The sequence below is a fragment of the Schistocerca nitens genome, chromosome 1, assembly GCF_023898315.1.
Source record: "Schistocerca nitens isolate TAMUIC-IGC-003100 chromosome 1, iqSchNite1.1, whole genome shotgun sequence".
Lineage (NCBI taxonomy): Eukaryota > Metazoa > Arthropoda > Insecta > Orthoptera > Acrididae > Schistocerca > Schistocerca nitens.
Window position 1 is genome coordinate 247,630,145 of NC_064614.1, and position 17,045 is coordinate 247,647,189.

General features: G+C 40.5%; 1 protein-coding gene across 5 annotated transcripts in view; it reads right to left on the reverse strand.

Moving 5' to 3' along the window:
- LOC126246926 (skin secretory protein xP2-like) overlaps window positions 1–17,045 on the reverse strand; it is a 579,526-nt gene that overhangs the window by 190,815 nt on the left and 371,666 nt on the right. The window lies entirely within an intron of this gene.

A 17,045-nucleotide genomic window follows, 5' to 3' on the forward strand; every position in this document is an offset into this window, starting at 1 on the left:
ACATCGGTATCCATCTACCACCCCACCAGGATATGACGTTAAGAGAACTGAGTAGACAAGACTGATCAAGATACGAACCGGTCACACCAAGTGCAATGCTATGATGCACAAGTGGGGTCTCTGAAACTGTCCAGCCTGCGATTGAGAGGCCCGAGAGTAAACCGTTCAGCATATTGTCCGCGATTGCCTTCTGAGAAAGTATGCAGGACCTTCCAGTGACTTTAGTATTGCTGCTCCTTCTACTATCAATTGTCTTCATCACTAGATGTTGAACTTTGATTAAATGTACATGTAATTCACAGCCCTAATTTTATGGTTTAAATGTTTGGCTTGTTACTATTATTAAACTATTAACTTTGAGAATTGAACAGGTCCGCGTGTGGGGGCCAAGACCGCGTGCAGGGACTAGGCTGGTGTAGAGGGCAGGAGCGTGTACGCTTCACACTCTCACACAGACTAGAGAGTAAAAATCACTTCAGATGCTGGCATATGGAGACGACACTGATATAACTGCGAGAACGTCAAGACTAATTGAAGAATCCCTTAAAATCTTGAAAGTTCTGCCAAAAAGATGAACCTATAGATAAATGAAGAGAACACTAAGCAGATGCTTGTAACGTAGAAAGATTATCGTCATCATCAATCACACAAACACGACACTACTGACAAACTGAGCTAGCTGGCGCATTCATCAATGGATTTGCATGCGTCAGGATGGCAGTTCAAATCATTGACGAGTCATTTAGATTTAAGGTTTTCCATGACTTTTTTCCCTTTTATCACAAAAGGCAAATGATGGAATTCTTTCTTTAAAGAAAGATATAGTCGATGTTCTTCGTTATTCATCTCCCATCTGGGCTTGTGCTACAAATCTAACGATCTCGTTGTCGATAGGACGTAAAAATCTAACTTCCCTTTCTCTTTTTCTGCACAAGCACTCACTACAGTTAGGCTCTGAGCACTATGGGACTTAACATCTGAGGTCATCAGTCCCCTAGAACTTAGAAGTACTTAAACCTAACTAACCTAAGGACTCACACACATCCATGCCCGAGGCAGGATTCGAACCTGCGACCGTATCGGTCGCGCGGTTCTAGACTGAACTACATTTAGGCAACAATATAGACACATAACTGATACATTACCTACGTCTGGCAGGAAGTCAGTAGTCAACCAACTTTACTAGACTGTTGACAAGAGAACAGCGTGGAATGTCCCGTTCTCTCGCCACACACAGTATTAAGAATAGGGATCCAGGCCGTCAGAAAGGCGATATTGTGGTGTGCTTTAACTGCAGATGAATTTGCCTATTACCTACTACAAACAAAATTTTCCTCCAACATCCTCTTTGGTAGGCTTCCACTTTATTCTGAAAATAATGTTGGCGACTAACAATACGGATTTCGTGAAGGAAGATCTACTGCTAATCAGATCTACACGAAACGGTAAATACAAAAAAAGTAAGGAATTTTGGATCGATATTCATCACCTCTTTATATATTTTTCGGAGCAGTCTATGACAATAAGGACTGAAGGAGCAATATAAAGCAATGGACGAGTTAGAGACTCCTAATAAACTGAACGTCCTAGTGACATTAAGATACAGAAAATGTTATCAAGTACTGTAGGTAAGAGTAAGACTAGAGAGTAAAAATCACTTCAGATGCTGGCATATGGAGACGACACTGATATAACTGCGAGAACGTCAAGACTAATAGAAGAATCCCTTACAAATCTTGAAAGTTCTGCCAAAAAGATGAACCTATAGATAAATGAAGAGAACACTAAGCAGATGCTTGTAACGTAGAAAGATTATCGTAATGAATTATTCATAGACATAGTGAAAAAAAGCACGGAGCGTCGTTGGGCGAGGCGTCTATCAACAAGGTAACAAGGTCGCGCAAACCCGTCCGATCTTCCGCGTGCTGGCCGGCCGCACGCAACTGTGACTCCTGCAGTGTTGGAACGTGTGGACACACTCATTCACAGAACCTAGTACATTAAGTTTGATGTGGGTAGTTTCACTTACGTTGAATCAGAGGTAAACTGTTTTATCGAAGTCAGCAGTGATATCCGAAACCAAATATAACTCGCCAACAAGTGTTACGAGGCCTCAGAAAACATCTGAAATCTAAGTTTCTGTTCAAGAAAACTTAAGTTACGATGTACAAAGTTTTAGTGTGGCCGATGCTAACATACTGCTGATGCCTGGATACTAACGAATTCGATGAAAAACAGCTTGGCATATTTGAAAGAAACTCTCGGGATAGTGAAAGAAAATGGCGCCTGGTGGAGGAACTTCCACTATGAATTATAGATCTGTATAATGAACAAGACATTGTAAGTTGTATTAAGATTAAAAGGCTGAAATGGTCAGGATGTGTACTGAGACCTTGTGAAAGAATGATTAAGAAGATATTCAACGCTGTGCCTGAAGGAGCCAGGACGGTTAGAACCAAAGCCAGTGTGGGAGGAAAGTGTCAGAGAGGACACAAGGAAAATTGGAATTTAGAACTGGAGGAACAGGCAAGAAGACCAAGGCTCACAAAGAGTTACCGTGCCTTTCATTATGATGGTGATGCTGATTCAGTAAGTCATTAATTTTTACACTGTATGATTCAGTGCTGTTTATCTGCTGAACTTAACATAATAACACTATGGTGCTATTGGAATATGGGAGACTGTGAATAAGGGCAAGCCAGGCGAAGCATGGTATATTAAGACCTCGTCCAAACGCCCCTTCCTCCTCACTGATGCTGACTGCCCGTGAATCTGACGGGCTGCTAGTTCAGTGTTACTCGTTCTATTCTCATGCAAACGTTCCATTCGTTACCGAAGATTAAAAGTGGGCATTGCACCCAGTAACAGCGTCTCCTCCTGTGTGGCTCGTTCGCCCTGCAGCTTCCGTTAGATGGCGTCCTGTGGCGGTACACAAAGGACCGGGCCACGAGACAAAGGCAGAGCGCCGAGTTTTGCGGGATTATCCCGTGAATGGGCGCGAAAATGGCGAGCTGCTGGCGTGCTCGCCGGCAATCACGGCGAGTATCGACCCAGGGCCCGTGGCCCGCCTGTAGCCACGGCCACGCGTCACCCACCCTGTGTGCGCTCTTCACGTCCACACGTGGGGGTCACTCACTGGGGCCTCTATAGGAAAACACTTCAAACTGCCACTTACTCTGGACCCTTCTTTATTCGACATTTTGAAGAGATCGAGGGCATCCCAAATCAGGCACTTGTTCGAGATTGTGACACTCGTGCAGTGGAGCTATACAGTTTAAATTAAGTAATTTTTGTGGAAAAGATACAGCGCATCTTGACACAGTCCGATAAGTATTTCTCTTTTATGGTAAGAGAGGTGTTCCAAAGAAAAGATACGAAACAACACTGTGGGTATAACTGAAGTCCTTAGGCCAGAGGCCAGAGCACAACTGTCCCATTGTTTCACGAGTCCCAGGATTCCCAGAATCCCTGTGGCTGTGACAGGAGCCATTCATTCCTCCTTCAGTTCGCCGTCCGAGCTGAAGCGCTTCCCTTTGAGCCTTTTTTTAGTGGTCGAAACACATGGACATCGCAGGCGACATGTCTGGGCCGTAAGGTACACCCTCAAGCTGCTCCCACTTAAACTTGACCTTTACACTTTGTGAAACCATGGACGCGCGTCATTGTTGAGCAGAGCACTCTCTCCGTGATCAGCCCAGGATGTGTGCTGTTGATGGACTTGCGTAGCCTACCGAGTGTCTCACAGCACACCTCACTGTTGATTTTTTTTTTTTTTGTGCTAGAGGAATTCAATGAGTATCGGACCTCCACCGTCGAAAAAGACTGTATCATCTTGCCTACTGATGCGGCAACTTTGAATTTTTTTTTTGGGAGGCGACGACGAACGCTTCCCTTGCATGCATGTCTCACTACATTATCCCAAAGCGGCATATGCAAATTTCAACCGGATTGTTTGTTAAGACGTTTCCTACCTTTTCATTTGAACACTACTTATAATTTTAACTCTTCACTGTGAGGAGTGTATAGTAGATGGCTAAGTTAATTTAAGGCCATTTTTTAAATGACTTCAAATATTCCGTTGCCTCTCTCGCATTCCTTTCAACCGATAGCAGTCTATACAATTAATGTACCATTGATACAGACTTTCATTTTTTCGGACAATGCTTCATTGAGTGCTAATAATTATGCGAACACACACAGACAGGGTGTTACAAAAAGGTATGGCCAAACTTTCAGGAAACATTCCTCACACACAAAGAAAGAAAATATGTTATGTGGACATGTGTCCGGAAACGCTTACTTTCCATGTTGGAGCCCATTTTATTACCTCTCTTGAAATCACATTAATCATGGAATGGAAACACACAGCAACAGGACGTACCAGTGTGACTTCAAACACTTTGTTACAGGAAATGTTCGAAATGTCCTCCGTTAGTGAGGATACATGCCTCCACCCTCCATCGCATTGAATCCCTGATGCGCTGATGCAGCCCTGGAGAATGGCGTATTCTATCACAGCCGTCCACAATACGAGCACGAAGAGTCTCTACATTTGGTACCGGGGTTGCGTAGACAAGAGCTTTCAAATGCCCCCATAAATGAAAGTCAAGAGGGTTGAGGTCAGGAGAGCGTGGAGGCCATGGAATTGGTCCGCCTCTATCAATCAATCGGTCACCGAATCTATTGTTGAGAAGGGTACGAACACTTCGACTGAAATGTGCAGGAGCTCCATCGTGCATGAACCACATGTGTCGTACTTGTAAAGGCACATGTTCTAGCAGCACAGGTAGAGTAGCCAGTATGAAATCATGATAACGAGCTGCATTGAGCGTAGGTGGAAGAACATGGGGCCCAATCAAGACATCACCAACAATGCCTGCCCAGACGTTCACAGAACATGTCAACACAAGCACCGAAGTCAACATTACCTTCCTTCAATTGGGCCAACTGGCGGTGAATCGAGGAAGTACAGTACATACTGACGAAACTAAAATGAGCTCTAACATGGAAATTAAGCGTTTCCGGACACATGTTCACATAACAGCTTTTCTTTATTTGTGTGTGAGGAATGTTTCCTGAAAGTTTGGCCGTACCTTTTTGTAACACCCTGTATAAGAGAGAGAGAGAGAGAGAGAGAGAGAGAGAGAGAGAGAGAGAGAGAGAGAGAGAGAGAGAGAGGTGGAGATGAAATACCCGACAGGACCTGGTCGTTAGCTACTGGGAACAAGTCCGTTTGGAGAAGCAATTCCACCTTGTCTTTTTCAAAGAATACCAAAGAATCCTTAAATCTAGAAAACGGACGAACATTTGATCTGCCATGCTCTCGAGCAGGTTCTAGTGTCCTAACTGATGCGCTACTCCGCACGGCAATCTGCAGAGAAACTTGAATGAAGGTGAAGAGAGAATACGTAGAGCAATGACATTCTGTCAGAAGGAGCCTTATCAATTAGAACTGCAATATATAAAATATATAACACCGATAAGAATACTTCTGACTGCGTCAGTGTGCTGTCCTGGATGATATTAGAATGAGGTACCAGTCACCTCACGAGGACTGCAACTTTAAAAGCAAATGAGAGGGAAAGCATCTGTAGAACTCCTATTATACAAGTCAGAGCAACTTAACATGTTTAGCGATGTACTATCTACAAATTTACGATATCGTGTAAGACGAAAAGAAACAGTGTACTGATAATCGTACACCCTGATAAATTATTCTTAGCCATAAAGTTATCTATGACTGCAGATAAATGCCGAAGATAAAAATGATAAGATTGCAAGTTCTTTATACACTCTCTTCATCAAGGAATGTAATTTTTGATCTACAACGTTCAGAAAAATTAGCACAGCTACCGTCCGTGTGTTATATTGCGAGCAAACAGCTATCAGCTGAAGAACAGAGAATTCAAAAGTACGTAATGTGCCACTAAATGCAAGTAGCCACAATGCCTACGTTATGGCAGGACTTCGATTGTGAAAGCACTAATAATTTTCGGTGTTAGTTCCGTTTGCTTATAGAGAAATGCTAACAGCCACTATTAACGACCCACAGTACGGTGCCGGCCGCTGTGGCCTAGCGGTTCTAGGCGCTTCAGTCCGGAACCGCGCTGCTGCTACGGTCGCAGGTTCGAATCCTGCCTCGGGCATGGATGTGTGTGTTGTCCTTAGGTTAGTTAGGTTTAAGTAGTTCTAAGTCTAGGAGACTGATGACCTTAGCTGTTAAGTCCCATAATACTTAGAGCCATTTTTGAACCCAGTACGGTCATCTTGTTTTCGTTTCGGTCAGAAAAAACAGCACCAAGCTAATTCTACTGAAAAGTCTAGCTGTAATTGCCTGTGAAACTTTTTATTAAAGCGGACGCTTTCCGGTAGTATCTGTGAAGGATAGCCTCATGTCGTATTCTAAATTAGTCTTAAAATACCGAACGAAAAAAAGCATTGAAGTATGTATCTTGTGAGCCTTGTGAAATAATAACTAATATCCAGTTCATATTACCGCAGAAATTTTTAGAAGCGTTTGTAGTCGTGAGTAACTTTGTTGCTACAACAACAAAGTCGCTTACCCGCTTAAAAGTTAAGAGGTTCTGCCTTAGAGAACAATGTTTAAATTAAAAAGACGGTGGTAATTCAAGTTGCAATATTCTGCAGTGAATATAGTAACTATCTTGTGAGAGACTTTCTGTATGTCACGTCTGGAAGTTTTGTTCAAGAATTTCAACCGCCTGAGATCAAACAGATGAAGTGTAAGATCGTCGTTACCTTTCTTGTACGAATATGAAATTAAACCATTAATATATGAAAGAAGAGACAGTGTAGAAAGTAACTGAAACGTCGTCAAGGCATGGATCCTGCGTATCTTGCCAAGCAATAGTTATCGTCAATGATTACCGTGTTGTTTGAACTCGACAGCGTCATATTATCTTCAATCTCGTATCCTCGTGGGAACTGGCAACATTCTGAACGTGCGTTAAACACTGTCGTCGTCCCCCCCCCCCTCCTATTCCAGTCACGATTGATTCTAGGGAAGAACGATTGCTTCGTATGAGCTCAAATCTCTATTATTTTACTCTCGCGATATATAAGTAGGAGAAAGCTCTTCTAGGAACGTTCGCGCTTCGGAATTTTAACAGTAAGCCGCACCCTGATGCAGAACGCCTCTCTGGCATCGTTTGCCACCTGTGCTGGCTGAGCATCTCCGTGTCGCTTTCGCGCTTACTAAGGGAACCCGTAAAGAAACGCGTTGCCCTTCTTTGAGTTTTTCCTCTAGCAATCCTGTCTGGTACAATCCCAGACTGCAGGGCACTATTAAGTTACTGGTTAAACGAAGCTTGTATGCTACCTCCTTTCTGGATGGCCAACATTTCCTGGGGATTCTTCCGATGAATCTGCCTACTCGGTTCGGAAAATCACATTTTACACTTCGTGGCATGGTATGTCGCGATGGTAACTGTGCTCGACTCGGAAAAACTAGCTATTTGAGGAGGAATTAGTTGTAACATAGTCAACGGCAACATTTTGAATTCTTCTGGGTCGGCAGCGGTATAGATGTGTCGTAAGGAAATTACATGTATAGTAAGCCAAAATGCTGCTACATTCAAACACTTTTTATTAAGATGTTATTTTCTGGTGTTATGCACCCATTTCGGTGCTTGGATTTCTGCATATCGTAGGTGTACCGCAGACGAAATTGTTACTCTTTATACATGTAATGCCTCGATAGTGGAACTTATTGCTAAGAAATATTCGCCAAGACACATTTAACAATTATTTGTAAGATTGATAGCTTCAGCTGACACCGAAGTCAACGATTTTGACTTAGGTGTTAATAGAAGAAGTAGTTATTCCCAGATGAAGAGGGTTACACAGCATAGAGTAGCATGGACAACTGCATAAAACCAGTCTTCGGACTGAAGACCACAACGACAAGAATTACAACAATAACAATAACAATAACAACAGAAATTTTGGAAATTTGTGGTAACGACTATGGGACCAAACTGCTGTGGTCATCGGTCCCTACGCTTACGCACTGCTTAATCCAACTAAAATTAACTTACGCTAAGGACAAAACACACACACACACACACACACACACACACACACACACACACACACACGTCTGAGGGAGGGCTCGAACCTCCGACGAGGTGAGCCGCGCGACTCGCGACATTAGTTACGTTGTGCAAGACACGACAGTTGGCTGCGACTGCGACGCTGCCCCCTCCTCTTTTCCCACCCTGGCTGACGGCGACACGGCCGCAACACGACTGGAGTCGTCGCTGTTTCCCAAGCTCCGGTCGGCGGCGGCGGATTCAAATACATAAGAAAAATAAGAATTCCGATTTTCTTGCTGTAAAAAATACTGTATGTTAATGCAACAAAGTTACATCGGCTCCCAGAGTTAGTTTTTCGATACAGATTCTCCTTTTACTTTAAAAAATTGAAAAGTATCTCTTCCGGTTTTGCGTGTTTTTTTTCGCTGTATATTACTTCTCTATTAATTGCGAGGAAAGTAAAAGGCACAAAAAATTGATGTTTGCGTATCTTACAGTTTCACATCACAGCTTGATAATGAGGTGTCTATTCCGATATTCGTCACAGTTATTCCGATACTTAATTTACAAGTAACCTACTGCATAAAATTTGAATTGTGTACAGTGAAAAATGTGGTCGCTGGCTACTTTACGTATGGTTGACGTTAGGTCATACATCGTTGCCGATGAAAAGAAGCTAACATATCGAAATTATTTTTAAAGTTGAGATCAGAATGATATCGATCTCCGATTCCGAGATTTGGGCTCTTATATCTCCGGGAGCGTCGCGACTACCCGCCAGTTCTGTCGACGCGCAACGAGAATCGTGTGGTCATCACACGATACAGAATGCATTTGTTTTGTTTCGCTGACACATTTGGACCTAATGAAACCATTTTATGTCATATTTCTCCGGTCTGAGTTACTAATATTTCTCCATATGCTCTTGACAATTTCATTTAAAATGCCACGAAATGTAGGTTTCTTAAAGCCAAGTGATCAAGCAGAACCCATTTTCTTGGTTTTGCTGAGGCATCTGAACCTGTTCCAAGCTTTATTTCTCGTTTATTTCTCTGATACGAGTCCCGAATATTCCTCCATCTGTTTTTGCACATTTCACCTAAAATTCCAATGAAAGATAAGTTTATTAACAATAAGCGCACGCTAGCGTCATTGCATTGTTTCAAGTTCTTGACAACAAGATAGGGTTACACCTTAAACATTTCTAGAATTTTGATTCTGAACGTCTACAGTATACACTGGCAGAAATGTGGAAGAAATAATGTCCGTGCTTGTTCACAAAATTTCCCCAAATTATACTTGTCAGTTTCTCCCATGCAGAAACTTTTGGAACAAGCTAAGGCAACTTTCATAGCCGACTGACTCTTTATTCCCATCCAAATGAACTTCCATGTTCTTATATTCTGACAGCATACATCGTTACGGATGACATGAACATTTAATCTTGCCAAGCTGCACTCAAAAGATGACTCCAGGATTTACAAAAGACGAATTTCAATTGTGAACTGTGTCAGACCAGAATGGCCTTGTAAAACAGTAGTGCACTTTTGGCACAAGTTTTCTGAGCACCATCTTCTACCAATGAATTGAAGTGAATGTGACAAATTACTTATTGCAGCATACTGTTTGCGCAATCTGTTGAGAAACGCCTTCCTCAAAAACGAACATCTATTGATTACAGAAAGCTGTACAACAATCTGGTGGTGGTTTTTCACAACTAGAAGGTATCATCAAGACACCAAGCTACCGTTTACTTTCAAAGTGAAGGTATTGTAAAATGTAACTTTCTCGTTGTACTTTAGATTGTTCATTTTATAATGTACTTGCCGTTTTCAATTTTTATCGTCACAAAAAAGAGTAATGCGAAAATTGACCTTCAAGTTCATTTTCATCATTCTAATTCTACATCTGCATGGATTATACTGATTTTCATAACACGCCTGAAAAATTTGCATTAATGGGAAAATATTATATATTTCACTCACCTGCCAGTTTCAACTGTGCACCAATTTCTTCCCAAATTCTGTCTCTGAACATAGTGTCTCTATATTTAGGGTTCTTCAAATCGTAAAGGCAAGGATGTTGCGAGACCAGCTCACAGAGCATCACATCCTGTGAGTGGCTCATTTCAGTTTTCCTTGACTGGCTCGATATCTTTCTGGCAGCCGAACGTCTTTGTGTCGTGCGACTTCCGTCGCAACACTGCTCACTGGTGCAGTGCTGCGGCAGCTGCCGAACAGTCGCGCGTCGCATCCCAAACTCGAACTGCGCATGCGCCAGCAGGCAACTTCTGACGTCACGTAGCGACCCGTCGCAGTCGCTAGTATGCGTCGCGTCTTCGACAACGTACGGCCCTGAGCGACAGAAGCGTGCGACAGCTTCAGGCGACAAAGCACAACCGCAGGTGTAGTTACGGAAGTGTCCTACGTGAGCGACATCTGTGTCGCTACCTGTCTCCCACTGCAACTGGCGACGTTTGAATTCAAACGTGTTTGAATCTTGTCGCTGCAGCAAGCGCGACAACCACGTGTCTTCTTGGCAAAGCAGTGGAGCGGACGCGACGGCAGCTATGAATTACTTAACGTCCGATTTTAAGCAACTATTCGGTGAAAAAATTTGATTCTTCCGCAACCCATAGCTTGATATCCTTAAATTGTAAAGGTCAGAATTTATTTTCGTTATTCGTCATAGTTATTGTGCTGCACGAAATTGAGTACATGGCTGCACGAAATTTTTAAGAATTTGTAGAGGTAAAATCACATTGTGTAGACTTTCCGTATAGTTCACTTAAGGCCATACATTATTGCGAATGAAATGTAACCAATATATCTAAATTGTATTTAAAGTTGAGACTAGAATGATATCGCTTTTCATTCTTGAGATATTGGTTGTTATATCCGCGGACGGGCCGCTCGCGGCAAATCCGAACCTTTCCTGCGCTTCAGGAATAAAGTGGTCGTAAAAATCGTCGTATCTCATAAAAGGTTCAAGGTATAGAAACGACGAATTCTGGAAATGACAGCACGCAGAAAAGACTATTTTATCATATGATTAACACTCGATACATTTTTGTAAACACGTGAGCAGAGCGAAAACAAGACTCCCTATAACTTCTACCATGAGATTTTGTTCAAATTTTCATAGCCAAACAAAGGAAGAGAAACAGGTAAACGGGGTATCAAAGTGAATAGCATGAGGTCTAGTTTGGCATGAAAATATTTAACTGCTTGAACGTAATCAGCGTAATGAACGAAAACTTAATTAATAAGCTGAGGAAAAATTGAAATATTTCATGAAAAGCTGCTGTAAATGAAGTGTCAAAAATTTCATGTGTTCAAGACCCAGCTATTTTGCACATAAAAAGATACATTGGTGTGGTATTTAAAGGTCAAAAAGGCTTCATTCGTATCAAGTACTATAGGAAGGCAAATGAGAAGTCAGTAAGATTACGCTTTCTGAATAAAACTTGAAATTCAAAAATGGAAGAAATCAGTCAAATATTTTATGAATGGTTTGTGTAAAAGAAATAAGTATATCAGAGAAACGTTCTACCCACCTTTGTATAATGAATAGAAAATGAGGTGCACCAAACGTTTCACTGATATTTTTGATTTCATGCTTTTAGACAAATCATAACACAAAACGTGTGACTTTCTTTTAAAAAATTCTGGAAGCTTTGCTTTTACAGACTATTTAGAGTAATTGAAACGCTTGGCCTTAACACTGACTGCTGATGAATTACGTTCGCAACATCAAATTTCTGTAAAATTTCGTGGCTCATTGTAATTTATTATGAATTAAATGTGTGTGATATACTGGGATATGTGTGAAGATCAAGTTCTTTGGCAAGACATTAAAAGTATACTTCGCGATGCAATGTAAACAGTATGCATAAAACTAAGTTTACAGAATCGTAACTGAGTCAGTAAAAATAAAAGATCGGCTCAAGATCGAACCCACGGTCACTGCTATCAATCTGTGTGCTTATGTTAGCATTTAGCGTAGTTTGTCATGTAATAGTCATTCCTCCACATTTATTGGCTCTTAAAAGTTCTTGATCATGTAAAAAAAAATTGAATTTAATTTATTGATCAGACAGTCGAATGCTCCTCTGCTCATTCAAGTGTATTCGATGAATTTGTCTGATTTTCTGGTTTACGATACTTATGAAATTCTCCATGGGGATTCCTCCCTTTGTAAATTTCATGCTCAGCATTCCTTTTCGCTTTATTTTCTTAAGTAAACCTAATTCTGTAGCCTTACTCTCCAGCTACAGTATTCTACAGGTTAACAGTGAACATAGTGTGTCTATATTTAGGGTTCTTCAAATCGTAAAGGCAAGGATGTTGCGAGACCAGCTCACAGAGCATCACATCCTGTGAGTGGCTCATTTCAGTTTTCCTTGAGTGGCTTTCTGGCAGCCGTACGTCTTTGTGTCGTGCGACTTCCGTCGCAACACTGCTCACTGGTGCAGTGCTGCGACAGCCGCCGCAACAGTCGCGCGTCGCATCCCAAACTCGAACTGCGCATGCGCCAGCAGGCAACTTCTGACGTCACGTAGCGACCCGTCGCAGTCGTTAGTGTGCGTCGCGTCTTGGACAACGTACCTTTAGACCGCACGGTTACCCCGCGCGGCCAACGACAACAATAGAAAGTCCTTGAATACAGCAGGGTTTTGGCTTACTATACAAATAACGTTCTTACGATACATGGCGCTTGAAGTAACAAGTTTTTTTTAATAAAACCTACACGTACAGATATAGCCTTACAACAATTGGTGCCGAAAGACACTAGGCTGACATTCTAGAAAAGCGAGAATCAAACCCACGTCCTACACTCTTGGTCTGAGTTTCTCGTGATTTCTCTTCATAGTTTCAAGTGGACACCTGAACACTTCACAATGCTTCTCCCTCCTCCCCACCCCACACCAAAAACAAAAATTTTCAACTCGGATATTGCATCGTCACAATACCTCCTACTTTCCGCCTTTGTCAATAGCACACTACTGCCATCTTGATGATAAGTATGTAAACTGCGTTGCGGCGCACGATGATAACCTGGTACATTGATTAAGTTTTTCGTATAAGCAAGGGTTAAAAATTTGCGATTAATATTTGCACGCCATATGAGACCACTCGAGCACCACTGAAACAAAATTATTGCCCTTTGAGTACATTTTACACCAACGTAAAATATTGTTGAAGCTATTAACACGTTCTTTTTCAGCCAAATCCAGAATTTATCAAAATATTCCAATGAATTCCAGGAACACAGCAAACAGGGACAGAAGTGTCACTAAATTCATCCTGATCCTAATGAACTATGGAGAACGGGGTAGAAGCGACAAAGACCGATCAATTACATTAGCCGACGGCGAAATAAAACACAGTGCCTGGTTTATTTGCGCTATGAATCCTTCATCTTTGAGTGGCTGTTTCTGAACTTGTTGCAGTGGATGGCTTCCTTGTTTGGACTTATACAACACAATGTTAAGTAAATGATCCATAGACAGTGCAAAGAAGATCCTGTGTTCTTAGACGACAGTCCCTTATTTGTAACAGGAATCTACATCACGATTTAAGAGTAATTGTGACAATCTGACAATTTGTAACATTTTGTTACTACTATGTAACTACTATTCACCTCTGAACCAAGGTGCGAGGTCTTGTATAAACTTGTTCACGAACAGGAACGCGAGTCCAACAATGATTCGTTTATTTTTGAAGGTAAAGCCTCCTAGATCGGTTGATACATTTCTCGACTTGCAACGACATACCGGCTACTGCCAGATCAAAACTTTGAGCTTGTAAAGCCTATAGATCCGTGTCAGTTTCAGTAGAAACGATGCGCAAGCAGGACGTCAGCTCTGATCGTTGTTTGACAAGTTCTAAGTTTCCATCTGTTGGTGGTGGTAGCTGAAACGTCGTTAAAAGAAAAGAAATTTATAAGTGATCTAGACGGCCTTATTCACAAAAAAATGATCGCAAATATATTCAGGATATTTATTTTCTTTATTAATGAAATAATCATTTTACGTGATATAGGTGTTTACTATTTAGGATTGTGCTATGGCATACGAAATAAACTGCTTAATAAGGAAACCTCAATTTTATGACAATATTTGCTGTTGATTTCGTTCCACAGTTTTCATGAACTTTTGAAATGACATAAAGTAACATCGTAAGATGCTCTTAAAAGTATTCTTTAATACGCAAACAGTATTCACCACAGACTATTTTGCAGAACCTGTAGTAAAAACATGATGAATACAGGAGATGTGGGTGAAATTGTATGTTTCAAATTGTAGTAAAAGTACAAGCAATATTTATAGCTAGTTGGATTAATAGCAACTGCATTCCGATGTAACTCTTGCTACGAACCAAAGCTGTGAGCAATGACTGCATTTTGCTACAGTTTGAAACATACTGTTTCACCCGCTTCCACTGCACTCATGACGTTTGTCCTACAGGTCTTTGATCAGAAGTGTTTGCGTATTAAAGTACACTTAACAGTAATTTATGGTATTATAAGATACCATTAAAAAACTCTTATCTGGTTTTTGATTCTGAACGATGACATTATTCTACCCCGTACCTTTAGATGCTCATTCGAAAGTTTTCCATCCGTATGGGCCCGTTTGTGATCTCGCAAAACCTGCCATCAAATTAATTAGCTATCAGCGGCAGAAAATCGCCAGCCTCACAGACACTAACAATGAACTTGCCAATGAAATGGCCCACGTATTTTATAAACAAAAGACACAGAGTAATTTTCCCATGGGCGTCTGGCTCCACCAATCTGCGAGTAACGATGCTTTTGCACACATTTCATTTCAAACAGCCAGCCTGACTGAAGTTGACATTTTGATATTAGAGATAAGATTACGTCTCAAAAAAAAATCAACTTCATCTTTGTATATGAATCATCTCCGAAAGAAATTTTCGATCCTTTATTGTTAAACTAATATAACTGATATTCCTTTCTTCTTCTTAGAGCATCGGTGAGACAAGATTGTATCATTTCTGCAACTTGAATTCTGTGATAAATAATAATGTTGTTTAAGGGGCTCCGGAACGCCCTATACTTGCAATGTTAAAATAACGCTTATAAATTACATCTTTCCTCACAAAGTATTTGAGGTAGGAAGTTGAACTTTTTACAGATTATTTATTGGAATATGGGCTACAACTTAACACAGGGATTTTACAACATTTTAGTTCAGTTATTAAAGATGATTTTTTTTCAATTGTAATGAAAATTCACAACATTTTTTGCAAATTTTTATTTATATATTCAAAAATATAGTTTTTTGGAAAAAGGCTGTGTTAAATTATGCAGAAGGTACTATGTAACATTTACTGAAAGTTTGAAACAAATATGTTTGGAAGATCCTTAGAAAACATGTAATTAGTATGAGAAAATAAAAGTTTTGGGAATCGAGCGACAAAGATTGGATTAACTTTTTAGTGCATTCCAGGTCCATAGGATGGATTATCTTCATCCTCTGCAAACTCCTCCTCCAGCTTCCTCTTGTTCCTCCTCCTGTTTACTCTTGCTTGTATTTCTAGACTCTTTACAGCCCTGTCTGCAGCCCGAAGGCTTTCCTTGTCTAAAGCAAGCATCGCTCGTACCATGTTAGAACCTATCTTCATTCCCATATTTCTAAATACCTTGCACCTTACAATGTTGCCATCATTGAAAGTCGCAACAGCATCATACACACCAAAGTGAAGTGTTTCTTTTCCAACAAATACAGTCTTGGGGATTCTCGACCATATAACACTATTTACACTTTCATTGGGGTTTTGAGTTTGTCCGTGAATACACTTTTTCAACAGTTCAGGTGCTGCTAAGTCTCTGAAAATAGGTTTTATCACCTCCATTATTGCATGAGGCAGACTATGCTTATGAGTGTACACTTCACCAGTTAGCAATCCTTTATTATATTTACACCAACTGTCTTCTTCTTTGGGACACAAGCTATGTTGGGGATTTTCATCGTCTTTATTGTTTACAGTAATAACACATACCTTTGGCTTTCCAACATTTCTCCTTTTCTTAAAAGCCTTCAGAGGGTTTCTAATAACTTTACTTTTACTCATTATTATACTTCAACAAAACAGAGACTCAAGAAACAGAATTAATTACGAATATTTTCGAGATAACGACAGAGTAAATAAACATGAAACAATCGACAATCACACCAGCGATATATATTGAACCATCACAGGTTAGCCACAACACATACTTTATCTCACATCACTAAAATGTACCTGATGAACACGGACGTTAATAATAACACCATTTGACAGCAGTTTAACAGCGCCACAGTGGGTCACACCCATGTAGAACACATTTCAAAAAAAATTTAAAAATAGTTGTAGTCTTCGGAATTGAATAAATTATATATCTATTAAAAGGTAATAGTCTGCAGATTCAGAAAACGCAAAAAGTACAAATTGAACTTTTCATGATTTTGAGCCTTTCCGGAGCCCCTTAACTAACTTCCTCTTTGTTTTTGTTTCACAGTACGAAACCGTGCGTTCCCGTACTAACGAAGTTTGTTTTAAATAATATTTGGGCTAAAAATTAGTTGGAACTAGTCAGTTCGATGACGAGATGATCGCGATATCGTTTTTCCCTTCTAAACGTTTGCAAGTCCAACCTGCGACCTATGCTTTAAACTAAATCCGATCGCGATTATTAATATTATTATTATAATTATTATTATTATACAGACTATTTCCCTGCATTGACAGTTAAGCTAACATGGCTTCTCGTCACGAAGTTCTCTGCTTTCCAACGACAGCTGCTTGTCCCAAAGCTAATTCTTGCATGAGAATGATAGTTAACTCATACGAGTGAAAATCATTTTATGCCGTAAGACAAGATCAATAAAACTAATACATTATTGCCAATTTTATGATTACCTGTTTTATTTTCTTATCAGTAATGTAAAGCACCCTCCATTCTATAACATTTTACTTTCAT